At 44.1% G+C, this 26915-nt stretch overlaps 1 long non-coding RNA gene across 3 annotated transcripts in view; it reads left to right on the top strand.

The window, feature by feature from the left end:
- LOC129513609 (uncharacterized) overlaps positions 1–25819 on the top strand; it is a 44944-nt gene extending 19125 nt beyond the window's left edge. For 2 of the 3 annotated variants that reach the window (XR_008665267.1, XR_008665268.1), the window contains exons 4-5: positions 9221–9396; positions 10130–25819. This is a non-coding gene — a long non-coding RNA (uncharacterized LOC129513609). The remainder of the gene's footprint in view (positions 1–9220; positions 9397–10129) is intronic. The other variant, XR_008665269.1, reaches the window with a different exon arrangement.
- Positions 25820–26915: the final 1096 nt, after the last annotated feature.

Here is a 26915-nt window from a genome sequence, read left to right on the forward strand (position 1 = left end):
GCAGTCTCTGTGCCCCACGTAGAGCTTGTTGTGGGGCTCAGTCTCACAACCCTGAGATCATGACCTGAACCAAAATCAAGAGTCAGACACCAGCTGAGTTCCCTAGGTGCCCCTTTTATGGCTTTATAAAAGATCTTTTGTATGTTTCCCTATTGGAAGATTTTTATAAATAGGAAAACTTACCTAAACAGTGACATTATCAAAAATGTTCAGTAATTAGAAAAAGGTTGAAATTCAATCTAATTTAAAAGTTACCTAGTAAGTTGTTCCCTAGTTGCCATTGGAGTTTTGCATATTTGTCTGAAGTGGTATGGGTAAGCCAAAACTCTTAGTAGAGGGCTAAAATTCTTTCCTGTTTCAGTGACACTTAGATACCTCATCTTAACACTTTTTCATATGCACAGCCCTGTCTCAACAGTTTATGTAAGACATTAAAATTCATATAGCCCAACAAAATTTGAAGGTTATCTATCCTTGACTTGTCATGACTGATGTCATCTCCTGATTTTTCTTGGTCTCCCCTCTCATATTTGTCTGTAAAGTTATCTGAGCATTTATCTTTGTGCTGTCCAATAGGCTTCTGCTTCTGACACTTGCTTTGCCAGTTTTTAAATGATATTCTTTGAGTCCCAAGTTTATTAGTTTCCCATGGCTGCCATAACCAGGTGTCCCAAACTAGGCAGCTTAACACAACAGAAAGTTATTGCCTCACACTCTGTAGGCTAGAAGTTCAGGGCCATGTTCTCCCTGAAGCTTTTAGGGAAGGGGATGCCTGGCTGGCTCAGTTGGGAGAGCCCTTAAATCTTGATTTGAGGGCTGTGAAGTCTAACTCCTTGTGGGGTGTAGAGATTACTTACAATAAAGCCTTTCAACTGAAGCTTTTACAGGAGAAACCTTCCTTACATCTTCCAGCTTCTGGTATTCCTAGGCACCCATTGGTTTGTTGATGAATTACTCTAATATCTGACTCTGCATTCACATTGGATTAAGGGCCCAGCCTATTCCACTATGATCCTATTTTAACTAATTACATCTGCGGGGATCCCATTTCCAAATATAGTCATGTTCTGAAGTATTGGGTCTTAATACTTAAACATTTGTTTTCTTGGAAATACAGCTCAACCCATAATAGCATCTTTGACCAAGAACACAATTAGGGAGGTTATTCTCATGTTCTTTTCCTTTCCACCTTTTTCTTTTTTTGTTTCATAATTCCTACATTGGCATTTCATTTGCATTTTGAATGATCACCATATCCTTCACTTGTTTAGTTCTTATTACGTCATTAAATATATTCTTAACTAGCCATCAGGTGCCCCCCCCCGCCCCCCGGCCCAACAGACTAAAGAATGTACTCTGGTCTTTTGCTCAGAGAACAGAGGGAACAGTACTCACTAGGCTCTTTCATGTTCCACAGTTAACCTGTGGCTTTGATAATGAAAGCATAGCAGGGTGTGTTTCAAATTGTCTGCTTCTGCTTTCATCCCTTATATTTTTATTTTGTAGGGATAGCTTTCCTCTTTCTGTGGAACGTAGCAGGGAAATCTGAGGCACCTCAGTTTTTCCTTCCTCACAATTGACTTGATTTTTTTTCTTGTAAGCTTCTGCCAAAGATGCTCTCTCCTTCAAGTGTACTTTAGTTTGATTAGGCTGTATCTCTTGTTGACTCTTCGTGGTTACTCTTCCGTATGTAGACTCAAGCAATTTATTTATTAAGGACAATTTGCTTCAACCCCCAGAACCTGGGTGATGCATATGTGGGATCTATTTTGCTTGACTTTGGCACTTATTGTCTCTGTAATCCATTAAGATCTTATTATTTTGGAAAAAATTATAGATCCACAGGAGGTTATAAAGATCTTATAGAGGGATTACCATTTCCCCTAGCGGTTACATCTCCCATCATGATACCATGGTGTCATCACCAGGAACTTGTCCTGGGTACCGTGCTATCACAGGTGTGAATTCATGTAACTGCCATGCAAAAATCAGAGATACAGAACTTCAGCATCACCACAGTGATCTGCCTCTTTATTGCTTTTATCTTGTTTGCATTTCCCAATTTAATCTCTGCATTCCTTGCAGTGTTTTCTGCAGTGTTCTTTGCTCCTTGGTACTTTCCAGTTTTTTCTTATTTTCTGTGGTTTTGGTATTTTTAAAAAATGTATATGAAGGCATTGAATGAAATGTGTAAGTACTCTTATATAAAACCTTCCCTTATTATTGTTTTCTCCATACTGCCCTTGGTCAGAGACAGAATGCTGGCTGGCTGGCCTTCCTCTTGGACCCACCTGATTGTGTGTGTGTGTGTGTGTGTTGCACGCGTGCATGCGTGTGCTTGTGTGCACTTCTAAGAAAATTATCTATTATGTGTTAGAGGAAACTGAAGTATCTCATGAATTTGGTATATGTTCAGATATTTTGAATGAGGGCATTATGTGTAATCTTTCTGAAGCGACCTTGGAATTCATAAGCTAGTCAAGCACCTGCACCCACACCTCTTAGTGTGGGGCAAAACCACAGGACATAATGGGAAATGGCCAGTTTAGAAGAGGGTAAGTGTGCTCTGAATCAAAAACACTGGGGAGGATGAAAGGAGAATGATGAGATGTTGCTGAGTTGCTCAGCATATGTGTTTTGCTGCTCTAGCCACTAAAGCAAATACTAGTAGAGATGTCTCCATCAGTCTCTGGCCTGTAGATTAATCTGTGAATCATTTTGGGGTGTGGCTTAAACTACTAGCATGCTTACTGTCAGGTTTCTGGCTCACTCTTAACCCAATTTTAGGCTTTCACAGTATGTATTGTTAGATTTTTACTGATATAATTAACATGCAGTGACATACACAGATCTTTGTCGTTTCATTCAGTGCTTTTATGACACTTATATACCTATTTAAAACCACCACCTAAGATCTATAGAACACATACATCCCCCCCCCCCACATTCACAGTCCTTTGCCATTTTCATGTCAGTTCTCTTGCTTCCCCGCCCCCTCTCTACCACTCACTTTCTGATTTGTATCATCCTAATTAAGTTATGGGTCTTACTGTGTTTGAATGGATTCATACATTTTTCTGTGTCTGGCTTCCTGCGCTTCACATGTTTTTGAGATTCATCCTGTGGTTACTTGTACCAGAAGCTCCTCGTGTTGGAGGAGCTGTTGAAGCACACCGTCGAGTGACTGTGGCCCTGCTGTGTATCTGTTCTCCTGTAGCACAACATATGTTGTAATCTAAGCCTTATTTCCAGTTCTGTTGTTTTAGGTTCCTACTGCAGCTTTCTGTCCTTTTTCCATTATCACCTTGAAATGCCTGTGTCAGTTTCTTAGTTGGTTTTCCAGGATTATGATAAACTCTATACACAGTTAATTTCTTCAGCTGAGGAAGTTTTTTGTTTTCTGTTACTTTTGGTAATTGGCTGGGTTCCATCTCTTCTCTCTTCCTTTTGAGGAACTAATGGTTTCCCATTAGTTAACACTGCCTTCTCTGGTCACTTAGGACTGTTTTCTTTTCCATAATTTTCATTTTTTATACATTCACTCTACTGTGGGGTAGCCACTCAAGGGTTCATCCTCTGCATCACTGATTTTCTGTAGCACGAATCATGCTTTTTATTGCTGCCAACATCGACTTTGATTTTGCGTTTAACTGAAGCCCTCCTTGTACTTTTTCATTATGGTAAAATGAGTGTGATTTATTATTTTGAGTGTGATATTTTCATTCTTTTTCCCTGGTTTCTGCCAACTGGTATTCTTTAGTGTGTGTGTGTGTGTGTGTGTGTTTGTGTGTGTGTGTTTAGACTATTGATTTGAGAGAGAGAAGTGCACACATGGGGTTGGAGTGGGGAGGGGAGGGGCACACAGAGAGGGAGAAGCAGACTCCCTGCTGAGGAGGGAGCCAGACTTGGGAGCTTAGTGCCAAGACCCTGAGATCATGACCTGAGCCGAAGGTAGATGCTAATCTAATGGAATCACCCAGGCTCCCCTAAGTAATTGTTTGTTTTTTTTATAATAATTTTTTTATTGGTGTTCAATTTACCAACATACAGAATAACACCCAGTGCTCATCCCGTCAAGTGCCCCCTCAGTGCCCGTCACCCATTCACCCCCACCCCCCACCCTCCTCCCCTTCCACCACCCCTAGTTCGATTCCCAGAATTAGGAGTCTTTATGTTCTGTCTCGCTTTCTGATATTTCCCACACATTTCTTCTCCCTTCCCTTGTATTCCCTTTCACTATTATTTATATTCCCCAAATGAATGAGAACATACACTGTCCTTCTCCAATTGACTTACTTCACTCAGCATAATACCCTCCAGTTCCATCCAAGTTGAAGCAAATGGTGGGTATTTGTCATTTCTAATGGCTGAGTAATATTCCATTGTATACATAAACCACATCTTCTTTATCCATTCATCTTTCGATGGACACCGAGGCTCCTTCCACAGTTTGGCTATTGTGGACACTGCGGCTAGAAACATCTGGGTGCAGATTTCTCAGCGTTTCATTGCATCTGAATCTTTGGGGTAAATCCCCAACAGTGCAATTGCTGGGTCATAGGGCAGGTCTATTTTTAACTCTTTGAGGAACCTCCACACAGTTTTCCAGAGTGGCTGCACCAGTTCACATTTCCACCAACAGTGTAAGAGGGTTCCCTTTTCTCCGCATCCTCTCCAACATTTGTGGTTTTCTGCCTTGTTAATTTTCCCCATTCTCATTGGTGTGAGGTAGTATCTCATTGCGGTTTTGATTTGTATGTCCCTGATGGCAAGTGATGCAGAGCATTTTCTCATGTGCATGTTGGCCATGTCTATGTCTTCCTCTGTGAGATTTCTGTTCATGTCTTTTGCCCATTTCATGACTGGATTGTTAGTTTCTTTGGTGTTGAGTTTAATAAGTTCTTTATAGATCTTGGAAACTAGCCCTTTATCTGATATGTCATTTGCAAATATCTTCTCCCATTCTGTAGGTTGTCTTTTAGTTGTTGACTGTATCCTTTGCTGTGCAAAAACTTCTTATCTTGATGAAGTCCCAATAGTTCATTTTTGCTTTTGTTTCTTTTGCCTTCTTGGATGTATCTTGCAAGAAGTTACTGTGGCCAAGTTCAAAAAGGGTGTTGCCTGAGTTCTCCTCTAGGATTTTGATGGAATCTTGTCTCACATTTAGATCTTTCATCCATTTTGAGTTTATCTTTGTGTATGGTGCAAGAGAGTGGTCTAGTTTCATTCTTCTGCATGTGGATGTCCAATTTTCCCAGCACCATTTATTAAAGAGACTGTCTTTCTTCCAATGGATAGTCTTTCCTCCTTTATCGAATATTAGTTAACCGTAAAGTTCAGGGTCCACTTCTGGGTTCTCTATTCTGTTCCTTTGATCTATGTGTCTGTTTTTGTGCCAGTACCACACTGTCTTGATGACCACAGCTTTGTTTGTAGTACAACCTGAAATCTGGCATTGTGATGCCCCAAGCTATGGTTTTCTTTTTTAAAATTCCCCTGGCTATTCGGGGTCTTTTCTGATTCCACACAAATCTTAAAATAATTTGTTCTAACTCTCTGAAGAAAGTCCATGGTGTTTTGATAGGGATTGCATTAAACGTGTAAATTACCCTGGGTAACATTGACATTTTCACAATATTAAAACTGCCAATCCATGAGCAGCATGGAATATTTTTACATCTCTTTGTGTCTTCTTCAATTTTTTTCAGAAGTTTTCTATAGTTTTTAGGGTATAGATCCTTTACCTCTTTGGTTAGGTTTATTCCTAGGTATCTTATGCTTTTTGGGTGCCATTGTAAATGGGATTGACTCCTTAATTTCTCTTTCTTCAGTCTCATTGTTAGTGTATAGAAATGCCCCTGACTTCTGCGCATTGATTTTGTATCGTGCCACGCTAACAAATTGCTGTATGAGTTCTAGCAATCTTGGGGTGGAGGCTTTTGGGTTTTCTATGTAGAGTATCATGTCATCGGCGAAGAGGGAGAGTTTGACTTCTTCTTTGCCAATTTGAATGCCTTTAATGTCTTTTTGTTATCTGATTGCTGAGGCTAGGACTTCCAGTACTATGTTGAATAGCAGTGGTGAGAGTGGACATCCCTGTCTTGTTCCTGATCTTAGGAGAAAGGCTCCCAGTGCTTCCCCATTGAGAATGATATTTGCTGTGGGCTTTTCGTAGATGGCTTTTAAGATGTCGAGGAATGTTCCCTCTATCCCTACACTCTGAAGAGTTTTGATCAGGAATGGATGCTGTATTTTGTCAAATGCTTTCTCTGCATCTAATGAGAGGATCATATGGTTCTTGGTTTTGCTTTTGCTGATATGATGAATCAATTGATTGTTTTACGGTGTTGAACCAGACTGTGTCCCGGGGATAAATCCTACTTTGTCATGGTGAATAATTTTCTTATTGTACTGTTGGATCCTATTGGCTAGTATCTTGTTGAGAATTTTTGCATCCATGTTCATCAGGGATATTGGTCTGTAATTCTCCTTTTAGGTGGGGTCTTTGTCTGGTTTTGGAATTAAGGTGATGCTGGCCTAATAGATGAATTTGGAAGTACTCCATCTCTTTCTATCTTTCCAAACAGCTTTAGTAGAATAGGTATGGTTTCTTCTTTAAACATTTGATAGAATTCCCCTGGGAAGCCATCTGGCCCTGGACTTTTGTGTCTTCGGAGGTTTTTGATGACTGCTTCAATTTCCTCCCTGGTTATTGGCCTGTTTAGGATTTCTATTTCTTCCTGTTCCTGTTTTGGTAGTTTGTGGCTTTCCAGGAATGCGTCCATTTCTTCTAGATTGCCTAATTTATTGGCGTAGAGCTGTTCATAATATGTTTTTAGAATCGTTTGTATTTCCTTGGTGTTGATAGTGATCTCTCCTTTCTCATTCATGATTTTATTAATTTGAGTCTTCTCTCTCTTCTTTTTAATAAGGCTGGCTAATGGTTTATCTATCTTATTAATTCTTTCAAAGAACCAACTCCTGGTTGTGTTGATCTGTTTCACAGTTTTCTGGTCTCAATTTCGTTGAGTTCTGCTCGAATCTTAATTAACTCCTTTCTTCTGCTGGGTGTAGGGTCCATTTGCTGTTTTTTCTGTATCTCCTTTATGTGTAAGGTTAGCTTTTGTATTTGAGTTCTTTCCAGTTTTTGAATGGATGCTTGTATTGCGATGTATTTCCCCCTCAGGACTGCTTTTGCTGCATCCCAACGATTTTGAATGCTTCTATCTTCATTCTCATTAGTTTCCATGAATCTCTTTAATTCTTCTCTAGTTTCCTGGTTGACCCTTACATCTTTTAGCAGGATGGTAGTTAACCTCCACGTGTTTGAAACCCTTCCAATGTTCTTCTTGTGATTTAGTTCTAATTTCAAATATTATCGTGCAATAGTATGCAGGGGATGATCCCAATCTTTTGGTATTGGTTAAGACCTGATTTGTGACCCAGTATGTGGTCTATTCTGGAAAAGATTCTATGTTCACTTGAAAAGAATGTTTATTCAGTTCTGTTTGGATGTAAAGTTCTGTAAATATCTGTGAAATTCATCGGTACAGTGTATCATTTAAAGCTCTTGTTTCTTTGGAGATGTTGTGCTTAGAAATCTGTCGATTGTAGAAAGCGCTACATTCAAGTCACCAAGTATAAGTGTATGATTATCTAAGTATGTCTTAACTTTGGTTATTAATTGATTGATATACTTTGCAGTTCCCACATTCAGGGCATCAATATTGATGATTGTTACGTCATCTTGTTGGATAGATCCTTTAAGTATGATATAGTGTCCCTCTTTATCTTTTACTATAGTCTTGGGGATAAACTTTACTTTATCTGATATAAGGATGGCTACCCCTGCTTTCTTCTGAGGATCATTTGAATGGTACTTGGTCCTCCAACCTTTTATTTTCAGGCTGTAGGTGTCCTATGTCTCAAATGAGTCTCTTGTAAACAGCAAATAGATGGGTCTTGCTTTTTCATCCAGTCTGAAACCTCGCGCCTTTTGATGGGGTCATTATGCCGATTTACATTCAGAGTTACTATTGAAGGATATGAATTTAGTGTCATCATAATGCCTATTCAGTCACGGTTTTTCTGGATTGTTTTCTTGGACTTCCTCTTTCTATTACAGAATCCCCCTTAGTATTTCTTGCAGAACTGGCTTGGTGGTCACATATTCTTTCAGTTTGTTGCCTATCTTGAAAGCTCTTTATCTCTCCTTTTCTGAATGAGAGCCTTGCTAGATAAAGTATTCTTGGCTGTATATTTTTCTCATAGAACCTTGAATATATCCTGCCAGCCATTCCTGGCCTGCCAGGTCTCTGTGGAGAGGACTGCTGTTAATTTAATATTTCTCCCCATAAAAGTTAGATATTACTTGTCTCTTGCTGCTTTAAGGATCTTCTCTTTATCTTTGGATTTTACAAGCTTCACTATTAAATGTCGAGGAGTTGAATGGTTTTTATTGATTTGGGGGGGTATCTCTGTATTTCCTGGATCTAAATGCCCATTTCCCTTTCCAAGTTAGGAACGTTCTCAGCTATGATTTGTTCAAATACAGTTTCTGGACCTCTTTCCCTTTCAGCGCCCTTGGGAAACTCAATTAAATGTAGATTTTTCCTTCTGAGGCTGTCATTTATTTCCCTTAATCTATCCTCATGATCTTTTAATTGTTTGTCTCTTTTTTCCTCAGTTTCCCTCTTTGCCATCAAGTTGTCTTCTATGTCACTCACTCATTCTTCTACCTCGTTAACCCTCATCATTAGGACCTCTAGTTTGGATTGCAGCTCATTTAATTGATTTTTAGTTTTTGTCTGATTAGTTCTAAATTCTGCAGTCATGAAGTCTCTTGAATCCTTCATGCTTTTTTGTAGAGCCACCAGTAGGTTTATAATTGTACTTCTGAATTGGCTTTCTGACATTGAATTGTAAACCAAATTTTGTAACTCTGTGGGAGAGAGGACTGTTTCTGCTTCTTTCCTTTGAGGTGAGTTTTTCCTTCTAGTCATTTTGCTCTGTGCAGTGTGGCCCAAAACAAGTTGTATTGGGAAAAGGAGAGAAAAGATAGAAGAGAAAATAGGAAAAAAGAAAGAAGGGGGGGAAGCAAACAGAAAACAAAAAACAAAGGGGAGTATCCTCTGATTCTATATACTGTAAATTCCTTGACTTCCCCTGGATCTTTCCAGTGCTGCTTGGTCAATAACTTGTTTTTTCCCTGTCTGTCTAGCTGGTCTTCTGGAGGAGTGGCCTGCTTTGCTGATTCCCAGGTTTGTGCACCTGGGGGAGCTGCTCAGCCCTCTGCCTGGTGCATGGCTCAGCAGGAGTTGTTTATCCTGTGAGACCCCGTGAGGAACAACAACAGTGGCAGTGGCCAGCTCTGGGGCCCTGGATTCAGCTCCCGCAGTAAGTATGGAGCTCTAAGTCCGCAGGTTCCTGGATGCTACGGGGGTGGGGGCTGCCGATCTGCACAGCTCTGGGCTGCCCAGTGGCAGGAATGTCCTGGCTGTCCTGAGGGCAGTGCCAGATCCTGGGCTGTGTCCGCCAGCATCCTGGGCTCTGGGGCCTGCACCACTGGAATCGCACTCCCGGGGCTGCTCAGCCCCTTCTGCTTGGAGCAGCTGCCTGAACTGCTGTCCAAGCTGCTCCTGGGCCCCACCTTACCTAGTTGCAGCCCTTTAGGGAGCTTGGCTGGTGCTTGGTGCGCTCTCCCTCTATTAGTGCCCCTGGGAGCCTGAGGGCATCCCGGCCCCTCCTGGGATACTGGTCCAACTCCCTGGGAGTGCCTTTCTGTCCGGGAAGATTGGTGAAGCTCCTGCTTCTCGGGTCAGGGCTTTCCTGTCCTGGGGGCACTTGCTGAGTGGCCTCAGCCTGGCTCCTTGTGGGGCCTTTTCCCCTTGGATGCTTTTTTATTTCTTTACTTTTTTTCTGTCTTCCTACCTTGATAGAAGCGTGAACTCTTCTCACTGTGTCATTCCAGCTGTTCTCTCTTTATATCTCAGGCCAAATTCGTGGGTTTTCAAGATGATTTGAAAGTTCTCTAGGTAATTTGGTGGGGACAGGTGACTTGGGGACCCTACTCTTCCCCCATCGTAGTAATTATTGATCAGAATACATTTATTGCCATTTGATTACTCAGGTCCTCAGCTTGGTGGCATTCACCTCATGGAACCCCCTGAATCCTACTCTCTCATTCGTCATATTTCAAAGCTCCTGACAGAAAAGGTTCATGTACCGCATGATATAACCGAAGTACAAGACGTTAGAGGTCAAGCTCAGTTAGCAATTTCAGACAAGACAGTGTAAGTGTGTACAATTAATGTAAACTGGTGAATGTCTGGGACCACAGACATCAGAACAACAAAGACCTAAAAGTCATCTTGTCCAACAAGGAGAGTGTGGTGGTTTCTCTGGCCAAAGCATTATTCTGGCAAGGGACAACCGATGTCTGATCCATCAGGTCCCAGCCAGGGAAGAGTGGCTACTACGCATCCGGCCAAGAAGCTGGGGCCTTCAGGGAATTTCTGCCTTCAAGAGAGCTGCCAAAGGAAATACAGAAAGGCAGGAAATCCTAGCTCAGAAGTCAGCACAGTTGTTCATGGAACCTGGCCCAGGTGTGACCTTCAATGTACACAAATATCTTTCCCCCTCAAGAAAACCAAGAGGGAAAGGAATTCAGAGATCACTGACGAGGATCCCAGGAGAATTCCAGTGTTGGTCACTGGTGAAAGTTGGAACCCCTGGAGTGAGACTGAGGATGGAAAGTCCTGCCTGCCCTATTTCATCCACTAATTATCTTCCACTGGCCTCATGCCTTCCATGTGCAGGATATAGTCTCTTTACATGTTTGTCCCCACTTTAGTGTTGATGCAATTCCAGAAGTGGAACTAGACAACTACACGTTCCTAATAATGGAACTGTCAAACCCTAAAACCCAAGCCAAAATAATCTACACACAAAGAGTGGCAAGAAAAAGTCCTCCTTCCTTTAAACTGTACAAAGGGAGCCACTGTCCTCGGGCAGGAGGTAGTTCTGGCAAGTGGTATCCTTCAAGACCCCCAATTCAGTGATTGTTGCTATTCCTGTGGAAATACCTCCAACCTCTAAATCTCAGCAGTTATGAAGAGGTGTTTCTGCTGTTTGCCCAAGTTCCTTACACTGTCCTCTGAGAAAGGAGGGCTTGGGGATGCCCTTCCGTAGCTAGGGAGGAAGCTGGATCTTCTACTTTTTCCCACATACAGGAGCTGATGACTCTGTAAGATTTCCTGTTTAAAATGAGCATAAGAGGGTAACCTGGGTGGCTCAGTGTTTGAGCATCTGCCTTTGTCTCAGATCATGATCCTGGAGCCCTGTGTTTGAGTCCCATGACAGGCTCCCCACAGGGAGCCTGCCTCTCTCTTGTGTCTCTCATGAATAAATAAAGAATATTTAGGGGGGAAAAAAAGAAAATGAATATGAGACTCTTTAAGTCTTTTAGATTACTATAGGAAGTAAAAGAACCAAACTACTCCTGGACTCTAAAAAGGCTTTAATATTATAATATTGAAATCTACCATTTACTCTTTAAGATGATGAAATATTGGTCCTCCAAATAATTGAAGAGACGGAAGGAAGTGTTGAGCAGTCGGGTCCCATGCCCGCTGTTGCCCCTGGACACCAGCTCGGCCTGAGGTTGACTGTGGCCAGTTCTTTCTGTTTGTGAGCTAGGTTTGTTGCGCCAGCTAGCAGGACAAGATGTAGCTAAGGACAGAGTGACACATGTCAGTTGAGCAGGAGCTTCAATTCAGGAGTTTTTCCTGATATTTTCCAAGGAGCTGGAGCCTGGTGCCCCAGCAGCAAGGTTGGAGGCTGCCCCAGGAGCCATATTAGAAGGATCCCTGGAGTGGCCACCTGAGGAGACTACCACTACGCTCACTCAGCTCCTGATGGGCCTCACCTCTCCTCTTCACTGAGCCACTTCCCAGACTGGAACCAGGCCCTAAATGGATGCTTGGGCTCTACGTTGTAATGATCTGCAGCCACCTGGAGCAGCATGATCTCAGTCATGAATCTGCATTCCTGGGCCAAAAGAGAAGGACAGGATACATGAAGAGCCTGGGTGGGGAAGCTACAAGGTCTTTGGAGGGCTGAGCACTGGGACAGAGGAACAGTGCTGAGTCTTTGACACATGGCGACAACCCCGTCCTCCAAATTCGTCCCAACTTGTTCTCAGAGGTGAGTATAAACTGCCCCTGATATGGCAAGTTATCCTTGATGGCCATTCCTCTGTCCTCACTAACTATATAGGACTTTTTCCTTATTATGAAACTATTCCCAAAAATGTGAGAATGAAGGGATGGAAGCAAGGAATGATCCTCCTGGGGACATCTCTGACAGCCACAGCCCTACCCTTTCCTACAGGAAGTCATAGAGAGCCTCACCTTATTCTTCTTCCGGTGGTTGATCTCATTGCCCTGGAAAGCAGAAAACCAAAGTCTGTCAGTGAGAGGACTCCGGTTATTACTGGCTGCTAATACCCACCCCTTCTCATGTTGCACTAAGGCCAGGCACACAAGGGGCCATGACTCCCCGGATGACAGGACTGCAATGTAGGTCAGGCTCTGGGAGCCAGGGAAAGGAAGACATGGGGTGGCAGGTCTGGCATCCTATAGCACAGGAAGGGGAGGCCAAAGCCTCAGGAGGGCAAGAGATGCTAGGCTCTTTAAGTGCCCGCTCAAGTTAGAGATCCTGACTTCACTCTGCCCCCACAGGCAATCTCAAAGGGACAGGCTGAAGTCAACCCAGACTAACCTCGTGCTGTTTTGCATTCAGGCAGCAGATTTGATCTCAGGGCCAGTGAACTAAGTGCAGCCTCCCTTTATTCATCACAGACATGGGCAAGTAACTCTAGCTCACAGGGGAGCGGGGAGGCTGTCACGAGGGGAAAATTTGCCAAGGACTGAGAGCTCAGGGCTCAGTTCAGGGGTTCTGTGCTCCCACACATCAGGATTCTGGCCCCTCCTTCCCAGCCCTCAGGCTCATGCACCTCCAGGTTCTCCTCCATTGCAGCATCCCACATGAGTAGGTCAGTGAGGAAGGTGCCAAGGAAGGGGACGAGACCCTGTGTCAGGGGGTTGGGGGTGGAGTGAGTCCCTGCTCTCTCGTGTCCCCTGGGATCCTCCCCGGGAAACATTTCAGCCTCCTGGCCCACCCCAGCTTACCACATGGTGCAGACAAGGTCCCTTCCCTCACCGTCCAAGAACATCAGAGTCCTCCTAATCATTTAAAGGGCGTGCTTTAGAAAATCATTGTATATGTGGCCCTGGGTCCCTGCCACCAACAAACATATTTGTATCTAGGTTTATAGACCCTCTTCCAGGTCACTTCAAAAGAAGGGATTTAGAAGCTGTGGCAACAGGAGGCGGAGCTGGAGTTGGAAGGCCCCTGTCTTGATTTGGGGGCTTCCAGCTTTCAGGGAAGACCCCCGTCTCCTCTGGGTTCGAGACCATGTATCTGGGGCATGCTCAGCTTCTTCTGCCACTCCCTCTTCCATGCTCTCTGAACATTTACCCCCAGGGTTCCAAGTTTAGATGGCCGTTCCTGCAGGGCTAAGGACAAGTTCCTCAAGATCATAATCACCTCAGGCTGCTTCTCCCCACCATCTTTGACTCAGATGCTGGACATCTGACACAAGGCAGAGGGTAGCATGCTTCGTTATCCTTAAGCCTGCCATGAGTGATTCTAGAACAATCTCAGCTCCAACATTCACTCCCTGTGTGACTTTGAGCTTGCAGTCTGGCCTCCCTGAGCCTGGTTCCTCACTGGGAAAGGTTGAGAATTCCAGCTACCTCCCTTGGTCTCCTGAGGACCCAGTGTCCTATTCCTAGCATCATTGTTGTGGCCCTCATCCCATCCAAATCCCTCACTGAGCAGAGGCATGTCCTCTGGGCTCTCAAGTTTGGTAGAGGCCCCCATCTGGACCAGCTGGTGACAGGGAGCTTGTGTGTCCAGCCTAGGGATTCTGGTTGAGCAGCAACTGCTTTTCCACCCCTTGTGGATTTTCACCCCTGGCTGTGTCCACATTCATGCCAAAGGCTTCACTCCCTGAGGGAATGCTCCTGGCCAGTCCCTAATTCATTCACGAAGGACACTGTTGCTCCCACACCTCTTCTCTTTCTATACCAACACCTTCCATGCTACCTTGATAAGCAGGTTCCTGCTCTGTGAATTGTCTTTGGTGCACATTTTTTAAAAATGTTCGAATGTTATTCCTGAATAGAGAGAAAGAAGGCAGGATGGATGTTGGAATACTAAGGTAGGGTTGAGTGCAAGTCCCTATGATCTGAGACCTCCAAGGAGTCAAACTGCTGGATCAGGGTTTTCTTTGGGTTCCTCTGAGCACTCAGGCATTGGAGGACACAGGAGGGAGCTCTCTTGTGGGTCATCCACTGCATCCAGTCCCCTATTAATTGAACAGCTCTCCTTTGGTCAGTTTTTGTTTCAATTGGGAAGAGACTTTAGTTGCTATAATGTTCATATCCAAAAACTTTTAATTCAGCTCAGCCCAGTCTCCCCAAATGGGGACATTTGGAGGCATGGTGGCCTATTCCCCAGAAAGGATTAGAAAATAACCTGTCCCCCTGCCCCCCCCCCACGTCCTGTTTCACGGTTTGCTGCCTCCTAGGAAGTCCAGGGTGACTGAGGGGGGTGAAAAGGACAGGCATATGGGACATCCCTCATCCTTCATGGTCCTTCTGGAGAGAGGACGCCTTACCTGGAAACTTTGGTCCATGTGTTCTTCAGTCGGTGAATTGAGGCACTCTGCAGAGCAGAGATGATGGCATGCATGGAAGAGTAGTTCCGCAAGATTTGACAGGCCTGGGGATGGAAGAGAAGGAGCTGTCAGGTGGATAGCAGGAGCCAATATCCTGGAGAGCTGCACTCTTCTTCAGTGTCAGTCTCCTCTCCTGGATGAGACAGATGTCTAGAGACCTACAGAAGGGCAGGTGGAAGACCCAGCGAGGAGCACTGCTGGGGAGAGGGGGCATTTTCCTTCACTCCAAGGAAAGAGTCATGTAGGAACTGAGCATCCCAACATTGGGCCATGCAAGGACAGGTCAGCATGCCCCTTGAAAGAAGAACTCAGACCAGAGACTTCAACATTGAGAACTGATCAAGGGCAGAGCAGTTCCCGAGGCTCAGGAGAGCAAGTCAGCTGGGCCTCCTGTAGGCTTACCTTGGCCACCTTGATCCAGTGCTCCACCACCATGGCCTGTCCTGGGCCATCATGCATGCGTTGCCAAGGAAGGTGGTGATGACGCAGTTGGACACGTCGTTGAACTGGGTGATGGTGGCATGGACTGTGCATGCCAGGTGCTCATTTCCAGGTTCATTTCGCTTGGAGCAAATGGAGCTCAGGCACTGTTGGGGCAGCAGCTTCTTGAACAGATCCTTGAATAGGGGGACGCTCGCTCTCACAGCCATTTCACATGCAAGATTCATGTCCTACGTAGGCATCCCATGTCAGAGCTGGGGCTCGGCAAGCGCAGAAAGTGGCCTGAACCCAGTTAGAGTCCCTGGATTGCACTCCATTCCTCTTCCCTGAGGGAGCACAGTACAGGATGAATGAGGAGCAGATACTGCCGGGGGGGAGCAGAGGAAGGAGGGCATTTGTGCCCTGATCATCCCCACTAACTTCAAGTTACAGGTGGCAGTTCAAGGGGGCTCCTCAGAGGGGCATCTTCCCCTCCCAGTGTTCATGCCTCTGGTCCTACTCCCCTTTCAGCAGCACATTCTCACAGAGAGAGGTACAACCACAGGTTTGTCTCCCTGCCCTGTACTTCACACATTAGATGACTAATGAATGTAGGTTGCTCGGCCTCCAAGGCAGTTGTGTGGGTGAGCCGTGGGCTTGGCCGCACACAGTGAGTTGCCCTCCTCCACCCAAGGACCAGTGCCTGCCCATTCGCCTATCAGTTCTGGCTCATTTAATTGACACAGGAACTCTGCATCAGTCCTTGCCAGGGTCTGTCTTCAAAGTCTGCAGCTGGACAGTGAAAGCAAGGGTTTGAGGAACAGGACGGGTTGATGTGGTTCGTAAGTGATGGAGCTGAGATTTGGACCCTGACCATACAAGCCCACATCAGGGAAGGGCAGGTCTGGGGCAGATGACAGCAGAAAGAAAGCCAGCCCTGGCCCCGTCCTGGGAGCCCAGCTGCTCACCACATCTACGGATGTCAATTGCTCTGCCACCAGCTTGGGAGGGAAGTCCATGAGACCGGGCTTTTCCTCATGTAGCTGGTGCTCAGGAGTTATGCACCAGTGGCAGGTCGCCTCTGGGGCTGGACGTGGCTCTGTCTCTATGTTTAGGGAAGAAGTTACAATTCCCAGGAAAGCTGGTGGTTGAACTGACTGCAGCTCATGACCTGGTACACATGCAGAAGAAGACATGAGCTCTTGTTCCAGATCTGGAACAGCTGATGGAGGAGATGCTGGAAGGAGCCATGGAGCTGGCACTGGGACAGGAGAAAGAGAAATGTTTGTCCACAAGACTGACTTGCCCCATGCCCTTCCAAAAACAGGGCAGATTCCATGGCTGATAGAGAAACCCCCAGTCCCTGAACCGCATCGCAGATAGTCTTCCCAGCTTGCAATCCCCCTTACCCTCTGACTCTGTGTCTGCCTCAGTGAGCTGCAGAAGTTCCCGTGGCATCACGGTAATGGGGGTATGGCAATTCATGTCCCAGTCATGGAAATATGCCTGCACCCAGGCCCCCTTTACTTTGAAACAGGCACAGTGCAGGGACTGCCAGGTGTTCTGCAGTTTCTGGTCAGGCAAGGTACCCAAGATGGGAGAGAGAGTGCTGGGGAGAGTCATATGTGGAGCAACATCAGAGCATGGCCTTTCATGCCACATGGTACTTCCATAGCACCATTCTGTCTGTGTGGGCCCCAGAGAATGTCCCCAGCATGATTTCCAACCCCCTGTCGCTGTCCTTGCAGTGGATGATCTGGTCGTCCAGAAAACCTGTATGAGTCTTGTTTTTCTACTTAGCCTGTTTTCTCAATGGTCAAGGGCCTCGTCTGCTGCATCCTTCATGCACACCAGTATCAGGGCTTAGGTTTGTGGCAGATTGGTGAGTGGTCTGCTCACCAAAGTTTTGTTCTTGGCCCCAGTTGTGGAGGTCAGAAGAGGTGGTATAGAGAGGTGCAGGAAGAGCAAGATGGGACAGTTGAAGGGATGGATGTTTGAGGCACCAATTCAGCCCAGACTGTGCTCTGCTTCCCAGAGGGCTTGGGACCTCATCTACAGCTCCCTTTGACTCATTTCCCTCTTCACAGGAAGCCCCAAAAATGAAACCCTCCCAATGGAACTCAAGAGACCTATGAGATCCATGGGTCTGAGTTACTCCCCAGCCACAAACCCTTAGTCTCCCAACATGCTCTGTGGAGAAATTAATGTTCTCCTTCAGGATCCAAAGATCAAAGTTTTACTTGATCTTTCCCCAAAATTTTTAAGGATATTTATTAGAGCGAGCGAGTGAGCGAATAAGCATGGTGAGCAGGCTCCCCACTGAGCAGGGAGCCCAATGGAGGGCTCAAACACAGGACCCTGGGATAACGACCTGACCTCATGGCAGAGGCCTACCTGAATGAGCCACTCAGTGCCCTTACTTGATCTTATGGTCCATGATAATGGTCCAGATATGGGTGGATCCACTCATTCCTTGAGGCGGCCATGAAGATGTCACATCTAAAAAACTATGGACATGTGTGCCTATGACATACAGAGTGATTGTCTGACACTCTGATTAGTCTTGGGACCGAGACACTGTACCTTCTTTATTCCTTCAATTATCTCACTGAATAGAAATGTGTCTGCAATACAAGGTGCTTAATATGTATTATTGGATGAAGGAATCCCAACCAGCAATTTCCGTATACTGAGTGGAACTTGAGCTGCGCTGCCTTCCCCCAGTGACGTCTACTCTTATGAGGACAGAGTATCAGGACCAGTAGATGGAATCTCAGAAGTCCTTTGCATACAGGAAAACTGCCTGCTTTGCATGTGTTTCTGTAAAACCAGAAGTGCCACAGGCCCATGGGGGTTGCTGTGGAGACCTTCTTAGCTGTGGAGAGAAAACTGCTACACATGAAGATGCCCAGCAGCCCTTTCTACAGAGCCAGGCACCAGATAAGTCTATGCCATGTTTTCTCTCAGGATTTCCACAGTAGCCCGATGAGGTTCATCCTCTTACCACAGCACTTTTCAGAGGAGCAAAAGGAAGCTCAGAGAGGTGCAGTGACATTCCCAAAACATACCGGTAGTAGAGGCAAGGCTTCCCCCTCCGCCATGCTGCATATGGGGTGGTCACTCACTTGGGGAATTGCTGGCCCAGGACCTGTTGGGCTGTGATGAACACCTGGTAGATACAGGAAATGACTGGGTTGTTTGCGAGGCTTCTATCCTGGAAGGATGTTACCAAGGACTGTACAAAATTATCCATTTTCCCTTCTTTGAGCATCAGCATGGTCCTGGCCTCACCCAGGAATAGGGTTGATTCCTTTTCACACCAGAGACACAAGGAGAAGCACTGTAGTCAGCTTCCAAACCAAGAACCACTGCGAAGATCAGGGTCTGCCTCTCAGACCAGAGACTCCCTTCCCCTTGGGAAGTTGTACAGGACAAGGGACTTGAGTGCCCACACAGAAAAAGGTTTGAGGCTTCAAAGTATCATTGGTTTTAGGGAAGACATCGTAAACCATTAGTAACTTCAACACATTCTGTTAGCTGGGCAATAACAGCATTCTTCTCAACTAATAGTTTTATGAAGACCAGTATGCCATTGAGTCTTCAGTTATGGCCTCACACAGAACACAGAGGGCTAGACCCTCAAATGCTGCTCAAGATCACATACATTGCAGCTGAGAAGAGACCAGAGCGTGAGCTGCATGGGGTTTCCCTTAAGCTGATGTGGCTTGGTCTGTTCCTGACATAGGGATGAAGGGTCAGGGGAAAACTACTTTCTCCTGCAAGGCCCAAGGGCATCAGTTGTTTCTAGTCTGTGTTCTGGTTTTGCCCTGATCATCTCTGTGTCTTGAGTTTGACCATGAATGTGGACCTGTTCTCACCGCAGACCTTCAATGGATGTAGTTGGTGGCCTGATGCCCCTGTGCTTGTCAGAGGAGATGGAGGAGTTCAACTCTTGGAGCAACTCATCCAAGATCTCCTGGATGAGTTACAAACTCCTCTTCATTACAAAAAGAGCCAGCTACTGGTGCCAGGAGGCATCAGAGGCCTTCCCCCTAATCTGGGGTTCCAGGTTATGGCAGATCTAGCAACCAAAACAGTCTGTGGGGACACATAAGGTGTTCCTTGCAGCACTGCAGAAATGGCAAGAGAATGGCATCAGGTCAAGTGCCAAGGGTCTCGAAAGTCTGAATCCATGTGGCAGACAGCCTCATTTATGAACTACTACGAAGATCTATAGGGATACAGCTCTTGTCCTGTTGGGCCTACAATGATTTGATGTGTTCTGAGAGATGACATGTTATAGAGAAACGTATAGAGAGAACCTATAGAGGGAAACTATATAAACATTCTATATGAAAACATACACAATGGCTTCATCACACCCTTTTGTGTTAAATCACCCTCTTTAGTGTGGTGATTTGGAAAGGCTCGGAGAAGGTCTGCAGGGACAGTGGAGCTGGCTTCTACACATGATAGCTGGGAGGAGTACATGAAATGATAAAAACAGAAGTAAAACGAAAGATACTCATGGCTTTGTGAAAACACACCCCCCCCCACCAACTCCTAAAAAACATGAAATATATTCTGCACCATTCCAATACAGGTGAAGAGTGTCTTCCCACATCATATGTAGCTGGAGGATAGGCGTGGAGGTTCAGAGGTCTCTACGGTTGGGCCGGTGGGACACTCATGTGGAAACACTATTGGAGGGCCCCAGTTTTCTCTCCATATTTGTGTGGGTGCCATATTTCTGTGGTGAGCCCTCTTCTCTTTCTCAACTCAGAACAGCACTGATCCTTGTTTCTCTGGTGCACCTGATAATTGTCTAGGGAGTTGGAATAGTTGAAGCCTCAGACCATCTCCTCCAAGATCTCCTGGGTGCAGCTCTGCAAATACAGTGCCCCGTATATACAGGGCCAAGAGACATTAGGGTCCTCCCTCGACATCACCCCCAAGGGGACACCCCTATTAGAAATTACATTCTCCTGTTCAGGCCAGAGGGGCATCTGTGGAGACATCTGGCAAGGAGGAAGCCAGGTGAAAGAAGCTCTTGGGCTCATGACTAATATATTGGAAGTTGAGCTTGGTGCCCAGAACTCACCTTCTCATCATGCCTGCTATGACCTGGGGTCTGAGCACAAAAGATGTATCAGGCTTACAACTCCTGGAAGCTGGTCTGTGCCCTGTAAGGGCATGTTCCTCTCCTCTGTCCCCTCTACACACACACACACACACACACACACACACACACACCCAGACACACATAAACTCACAGACACACACAGTGAGGTGTAAGAGGTGTGATCCTGCTCAGCTGAGATCACAGTGTGGTCTCCTCACCAGTGGGCTGCCCCAGGTTGCCTTGTGGTACCTGTTGATGTCTCCTGCCACATAGCCAGAAGCGCTGGAGAAGAGGGCTGAGCTGACATAGACAGCGACATGAAAATCTCTCACTCTGGACTCAGAGGACCTGAAAGTAGGACAAGAGTAATAGAACATCTTGTTCTCTTGACCATCTCCAGTTAAGTGAACTGGAAAGCGGGACCTGGTTCCCATAGTTTCCTGGTTACCAGAGTTCCACATCATTTGTGGGCCTGTCACCAAGGAAGTGAAGTCACTTTTTCAAGATTCAAGGACCTGGGCCCCTTCCTTCAGTCAGACCTATCCAGAGCCCCTTCTTAGCAGATGCATGCTTACCCAATGTCATCTTAACTGTACACGATGAGCTAAAAAATACCAAGACACATCCCTCTGAACATGCAAGTAAGGTCTACCTTTGAGAACACGGAGCTGAATTCAGACCTTTATTTCTCTGTTTTCCCAGTGCTGTGTCCTACCTAACCCACTGGGTCTATCAAATAGTCCACAGTTTCCCAACCTGCCCTGTGGGGATCAGGCTAGAATCTACTTCCTAGGCACATCATGTGTCTATGGATGATATTTATAATGCACGTGGGCTGGTATCCTGTGTATCTGAGGCACAAATATAAGGATGGAAGATTGACCAGAAGGGGTTTAATGAACCATGGAGTACCAGTTGAATGTTGCCTGGGTTCCAGCAATGTAATATCGCAATAGCACGTTCCCTCTGTCCTCATTTCAATGGGGGCACCACGATGGGGTGGAAATGCTCCAAGAGGCACACATTGTCACCTTCTGTAGTAAAACTAGCCAATTATTTCCTGTTATACTTAGAATGAGACTGCGTTGCCTCGTTTTGGCCTCAGCTGCAGCCATTACAACGGCACCCAGGATCCTGACCTATGGTATAAGTATACCTGTGTAACCCCGAGGTAACCCCGAGGTGCTTCGTGACTGGCTTATGACGAATCTAGCACTTTCTACACTCGATAGGTCTTCTAAGCACAATATCTCCAAAGAAACAAGAGCTTTAAATGATACACTGGACCAGATGGATTTCACAGATATCTACAGAACTTTATGTCCAAATGCAACTGAATACACATTCTTCTCAAGTGCACATGGAACATTCTCCAGAATAGATCACATACTGGGTCACAAATCAGGTCTTAACCGATACCAAAATATTGGGATCGTCCCCTGCATATTTTCAGACAGAGAATGATTTGAAATTAGAATTAAATCACAAGAAGACGTTTGGAAGGATTTCAAAAATGTGGAGGTTAAGGACCATCCTGCTAAAAGATGAAAGGGTCAACCAGGAACATAAGGAAGAATTAAAAAGATTCATTGAAACTAATGAGAATGAAGATACAACCATTCAAATTCTTTGGGATACAGCAAAAGCAGTTCTGAGGGGGAAATACATCGCAATACAAGCATCCCTCCAAAAACTGGAAAGAACTCAAATACAAAAGCTAACCTTACACCTAAAGGAGCTAGAGAAAAAACAGCAAATAGATCCTACACCCAGCAGAAGAAGAGTTAATAAACATTCAAGCAGAACTCAATGTAATAGAGACCAGAAGACCTTGGAACAGATAAAAACAAAAAACAAAACAAAAAAAAAAAAAAAAACAACGAAGAAACAGGAGTTGGTTCTTTGAAAGAATTAATAAGATACATAAACCATTAGCCAGCCTAATTAGAAAGGAGAGAGAGAAGACTCAATAAAATCATGAATGAGAAAGGAGAGATCACTACCAACACCAAGGAAATACAAACGATTTAAAAAACATATGAGCAGCTATACGCTAATAAATTAGGCAATCTAGAAGAAATGGATGCATTCCTGGAAAGCCACAAACTACCAAAACTGGAACTGGAAGAGATAGAAAACCTCCCAAGAGAAAAACCTCTCAAGACACAAAAGTCCAAGGCCAGATGGCTTCCCTGGGGAATTCTATCAAACGTTTAAAGAAAAAAGCATATCTATTCTACTAAAGCTGTTCAGAAAGATAGAAAGCGATGGAATACTTCCAAACTCGTTCTATGAGGCCAGCATCACCTTAATTCCAAAACCAGACAAAGGCCCCATGAAAAAGGAGAATTATAGACCAATATCCCTGATGAATATGGATGCAAAAATTCTCAACAAGATACTAGCCAATAGGATCCAACAGTACATTAAGAAGATTATTCATCATGAAAAGTAGGATTTTTCCCTGGGATGCAAGGCTGGTTCAAACCTCATAAAACAATCAATGTGATTCATCATATCAACAAGAGCAAAAACAAGAACCATATGATCCTCTCATTAGATGCAGAGAAAGCATTTGACAAAACACTGCATCCATTCCTGATCAAAACTCTTCAGAGTGTAGGGATAGAGGGAACATTCCTCAACATCTTAAAATCCATCTACGAAAAGCCCACAGCAAATATCATTCTCAATGGGAAGCACTGGGAGCCTTTCCCCTAAGATCAGGAACAAGACAGGGATGTCCACTCTCACCACTGCTATTCAACATAGTACTGGAAGTCCTAACCTCAGCAATCAGGCAACAAAAAGAAATAAAAGGCATTCAAATTGGCAAAGAAGAAGTCAAACTCTCCCTCTTCACTGATGACATGATACTCTATGTAGAAAACCCAAAAGACTCCACCCCAATGTTGCTAGAACTCATACAGCAATTTGGCAGTGTGGCAGGATACAAAATCAATGCTCAGAATCAGTGGCATTTCTATACACTAACAATGAGACTGAAGAAAGAGAAATTAAGGAGGCAATCTCATTTACAATGGCACCCAAAAACATATGATACCTAGGAATAAACCTAACCAAAGAGGTAAAGGAAAAAACTACAGAACACTTCTAAAAGGAATTGAGGAAGACATGGAAAAATATTCCATGCTCATGGATTGGCAGAATTAATATTGTGAAAATGTCAATGTTACCCAGGGCAATTTACACATTTAATGCAACCCTATCAAAATACCATGGACTTTCTTCAGAGAGTTGGAACAAATTATTTTAAGATTTGTGTGGAATCAGAAAAGACCCTGAATAGCCAGGGGAATTTTAAAAAAGAAAACCATAGCTTGGGGTATCACAATGCCAGATTTCAGATTGGAATACAAACCTGTGGTCATAAAGACAGTGTGGTACTGGCACAAAAACAGACACGTAGATCAATGGAACAGAATAGAGAATCCAGGAGTAGACCCTCAACTTTAGGGTCAACTAATATTCGAAAAAGGAGGAAAGACTATCCACTAGAAAAAGACAGTCTCTTCAATAAATAGTGCTGGGAAAATTGGTCATCCATATGCAGAAGAATGAAACTAGACTGCTGTCTTTCACCATACACAAAGATAAACTCAAAATGGATGAAAGATCTAAATGTGAGACAAGATACCATCAAAATCCTAGAGAACACAGGCAACACCCTTTTTGAACTCGGCCACAGTAACTTCTTGCAAGATACATGCATGAAGGCAAAAGAAACAAAAGCAAAAATGAACTATTGGGACTTCTTCAGGATAAGAAGCTTTTGCACAGCAAAGTATACAGTCAACAAAACTAAAAGACAACCTACAGAATGGCAGAAGATATTTGAAAGTGATGTGTCAGATAAAGGACTAGTATCCAAGATCTATAAAGAACTTATTCAACTCAACAGCAAAGAAACAAACAATCCAATCATGAAATGGGCAAAAGACATGAACAGAAATCTCAGAGGAAGACATAGACATGGCCAACAAGCACATGAGAAAATGCTCCATATCACTTGCCATCAGGGAAATACAAATCAAAACTGCAATGAGATTCCACCTAACACCAGTGAGAATGGGGAACATTAACAAGGCAGGATACCACAATTGTCGGAGAGGATGTGGAGAAAGGGGAACCCTCTTGCACTGTTGGTGGGAATGTGAACTGGTGCAGCCACTCTGGAAAACTGTGTGGAGGTTCCTCAAAGAGTTAAAAATAGATCTCCCCTATGACCCAGCCATTGCACTGCTGGGGATTTACCCCAAAGATACAGATACAATGAAACTCCGGGACACCTGCACCCTGATGTTTCTAGCAGCAATGTCCACAATAGCCAAACTGTAGAAGGAGCCTTGGTGTCCATCGAAAGATGAATGGATAAAGAAGTTGTGGTCTCTGTATACAATGGAATATTACTCAGCCATTGGAAACAACAAATACCCACCATTTGCTTCAACGTGAATGGAGCTGGAGGGTATTATGCTGAGTGAAATAAGTCAGTCAGAGAAGGACAAATATTATGTGGTCTCATTCATTTAGGGACCATAAAAATAGTGAAATGGAATAAAGGAAAAAGGAGAAAAATGGGTGGGAAATATCATAAAGGGGGATAGAACATGAAAGACTCCTAACTCTGTGAAACGAACTAGGGGTGGTGGAAGGGGAGGAGGGCAGGGGTTGGGGGTGACTGGGTGATGGGCACTGAGGTGGGTACTTGACAAGATGAGCACTGGGTGTTATTCTATATGTTGGCAAAAATGAACACCAATAAATTTATAAATGAAAAGAAATTAGTATTAACCTTTTTCAAACTCCACTGATTTTTTAAAATATTTTTTTCTCATTAGGAATTTATTTTTAGAGCAGTTTTAGGTTCACAGAAACATTGAGACAAAGTACAGAGACTTCCCATATAACTACTCCCACCACACATGGTCCCCTTCTTGTTCAAATCCCTCACCAGATGGCACATTGCTTAAATTGAAGGGTCTACACTGACACATCATCCCTAGCTAACCTTAAGGCTCACCTTTGGTTCTGTACACTTTATGGGTTTGGACAATGCATGATGACACATATGCATCATTAGAGTAGCATACAGCGTATTTTCATGGCCCTAAACATCCTCTGTGCTCTGTCTGTTTATCCCTCCACCCCACTTCCAGCAAGCACTGATCTTTTTGTTCTCTACAGGGTTTTGCCTTTTCTGAAATGTCATAGAGTTGGAAACATACAGTTAAACTGTTGTCTTTTCATCAGATTGGTTCTTTCAATTAGTAATACAGACGTAATGTGCCTCCGTGTCTTTTCATGGTCTGACAGCTCATTTCTCTTTATAGCAGGGCATAACATTCCATATTGTTGGAATAGACCACAGTTCATCCATCCACCTACTGATGGATACTCTGGCTCCTTTCAAGTCCTCCCAATTATGAATAAAGCTGTTATTAGCATCTGTATGCAGGTTTTTGTCTGGATAGAAGTCTTCCAACTCATTTTGGTAAATACCAAAGAGGGCAACTGCTGGAATACATGGTAAAAATTAGGTTCAGTTTTGTAACAATCTGCCAGACTTCTTCAAAGTGGCTGGACCACTTTACACTCCCATCAGCAATGAGTGAGAGTTCCTATTGCTTCACATCTCATCAGTCTTTGGTGTTCTCACTGTTCCTGATTTGAGCCATTCTTTTTTAGTTTTGGCTATTCTTATAGGTATGTAGTGTTACCATCAGTTTTGAAAAGACTAGAAGGCCCTTACCATTTTACACTATCAACTCAAACAGAGTTTCATTAGTCAAACTATAGGCAAGAATGCCATCCTGAATGCCTACTTTACCTATTAAGATACCAAGAAAAATAATGCAAGCTGGACTTTCATGCAACTGGTTTCAGTTCTTTTCCATGTTGGAATTTTTTTAAAAAACAAAAATGTACCAATGTCTAATTCTAAGACTGAATATGAGTGCAACTATTTCTCATAAAACAAAAACCTTTAGAATGCCTTAATTAAAAAAGGATCTGATCCTGTAAAATTTAAAATATTAATGTCCACACTACACTTTGGGAAATGGGTGGCATTCAGATTCACAATGCTTTTACTTTCTACCTTTGTGACCTTGAATACATTACTTAACTGGTTTCAACCCTAGTTTCACACATATAAATAGGAACAATATTTCATAAGGGTGCTACAAAGGTTAAATGGGAAGGTAGAGTCCCTGGCTTAGTGTCTCTCTTGCGGAAACATTCTATAATTCGTAGTCATTTTGAATATAATATACAAACAAAGCAATCACAAGAGAAGGTACAGTAATCATTAATTTAAATGCTATGAACAATTTTTAAGTAATCAAGATAAGTAGAGCTAAATTACTCTTTAAAAAGAGAAAAAAAAGATCTGCTGATTAAATTAATACAGTAAGATGGAAGGGGAGAGACTAATCTGTCTCCTGACAATATCTGGCATTTTGCTACATAGTGATTCAATCATGGTTTGTGAGAACCTGTGTCTAAAGCGAAAGTCCTCAGATGTCATGGGTTGGATAAATAGCTCTA

The sequence above is a fragment of the Nyctereutes procyonoides genome, unplaced genomic scaffold, assembly GCF_905146905.1.
Source record: "Nyctereutes procyonoides isolate TBG_1078 unplaced genomic scaffold, NYPRO_anot_genome, whole genome shotgun sequence".
Classification (NCBI taxonomy): Eukaryota; Metazoa; Chordata; class Mammalia; order Carnivora; family Canidae; genus Nyctereutes; species Nyctereutes procyonoides.